Source organism: Eublepharis macularius, chromosome 2, assembly GCF_028583425.1.
Source record: "Eublepharis macularius isolate TG4126 chromosome 2, MPM_Emac_v1.0, whole genome shotgun sequence".
In the NCBI taxonomy this organism is placed as follows: domain Eukaryota; kingdom Metazoa; phylum Chordata; class Lepidosauria; order Squamata; family Eublepharidae; genus Eublepharis; species Eublepharis macularius.
This window is the reverse complement of record NC_072791.1, coordinates 210,436,215-210,438,383: the sequence shown is the minus strand read 5'-3', so window position 1 is coordinate 210,438,383 and position 2,169 is coordinate 210,436,215.

Sequence of the window (2,169 nt, the reverse complement as noted above, 5' to 3'; positions counted from 1 at the left end):
GCCAAATTATATGAGTGATTCCGCACACACTGGATAATGCACTTCCAATCCTCTTTATAGATCATTTGGAATGGATTTTTTTGTGTGCGGAACAAAAAATCCGCCTCAAACGATTGATAAAGTGCATTGAAAGTGCATTATCCAACATGTACGGAATCAGCCTATGTCAAGTTTTGGGGTGAGTTCAGTTGGGGTTTCTTGGACTTGACGTGCTTTCCCTGCACTCACACATCTGCTGCAGGGAAAGGCATTTTTAAGTCCCCAGGAGCCAAATTCTGCTCAGAACAGCTATGTTTGTGAGTGTGTGTGTGTGTGTGTGAGGGGTGTCTTGTAATTCTTGGAGAAAGATGGCTTTTCTTTCTTTTTAAAACAATTTCAAACCCCATCACAAAAGAAATGCTTCCAAAGTAACTTCCAAGAAAAAGAAGACTCAATAAAATCACAATAATCGAACCACCACTAAGTCAATTTAAACTGCCCATAAAAACAAAAAGATGCCAGCACAAAAGTCACAAAAGCAAGAGCTTGGGTTAAACCTCAAATTGTTTTAACCTGGCATCTAAACTTATTAAATGAAGCACAAAACAAAAGTCCCCACAGTCAGGGCACTGTGATACCTCCCCACCTACCTTTTAATGGTGGTGGCACCTAAAGAAAGCCCTCTAAAGTTGATCTTAGCTGAAGGCAAGTGCACGTGAGAGAAGGCAGTCTTGCAAATATGAACCCCAGTCCATTTACTACCTAGTATGTCATGTTCAGTACTTTGAATTCTGATGGAAACCGACAGGAAGCCAAAGGTGAAACGTAAATGCCAGCAAGAAACGTTCCAAATGTTTGGTACAGAAAATAACTTTACTGTTGCATTTTGAAACAGTTGAGGTTTCCAGGTAACCTTTGAAGACAGCCCCTTGTACAGAGTACTGGAGCACTCTAACCTGAATGTTTCTAGGGTGGTGATACTCAGTGGCTTGGGAGGCACAGGTAGCTCTTTGACAGGCCACCTGTAGCTCTTCTCTGCACCATTCTCCAATGTAACATCCACTCTATGTTTAATTTAATTGATTGCATATCTAGCCTGCCTTCCCTGCAAGCGGGCTTAGGGTGGATAACAACATTAATAATATTACAATGACATAAAATACAATTAAAAAATTAATAATACAACACAAGATATAAAATTAAAACCAAATCTAAGTGGCAATGTGCTGTTAATACACCGCATCAGGAATTCATTAGGGTATAGAGAGGGCAGGTTGTAGATGTCTCAGCTATAGAGATGGGCACGAACCTAAATACAACCGAAAAACCCCCCACGAACCAGGGCTCGTGGAAGCTCCTTTCCATGTTGGTTCGTTGGGTCATATTTACAGGGGCAGTTTAAATGGCCATTTCCCCTGGGAAATGGTCATTTAAACTGCCCCTTTAAGGGCCCTGCCATGGCAGGTCCCTTAAACTGTCAGCTGGCAGGCAGCAGGGGGGATCCTACCCCCCCAGCCCTCCTACCCCCCCCACCTCCCAGCCCCACACTTACCTTATCCTGTAGTGCAGCATCCTTCCTCTCCTCCCAGAAGGGGTGGGAAGTTCATTTTCAGCCTCTTCCACCACCCTGGGGGCCTGCAGGGCATTGGAAGAGTCTGAAAATGGCTTCCCTACCCCTCAAATGGCTGCCACTGCAGCCATCTGAGGGGCAGGGAGGCTGTTTTTGGCTTCCCTGCCCTTCAAATGGCCACCGCAGTGGCCATTTTCAGCCCCTTCTATCACCCTGCAGGCCCCCAGGGTGGCAGAAGAGGCCGAAAAGGGCCTTCCCACCCCTCCTGGGAGGAGAGGAAGGACTGCGCTGCAGGATAACGTAAGTGTGGGGCTGGGGCTGGGGCGGTAGGGGGGCTGGGGTTTGGGAAGTTTAAAGGGACCTGCCACTTGCAAGGCAGGAAAGGGCCCCTCAAACTGTTAAATGCCCCTTCCCCTGCTGCTGTTAAGGCCAGAAAGGGGCATTTAAACCCCCACAAACCACGAATCACGAACTAGTTCGTAACTGGTCCAGTTCTGTGGTTTGTGGTTTGTTTGTTTTTTTGTTCCATGCCCATGTCTACTCAGCTACACAGCAAACCAAGGCCCCAGCAGAGAGGCTGATCCAGTAGCCCACCCAAACCTCAACCATTACCATAGGCC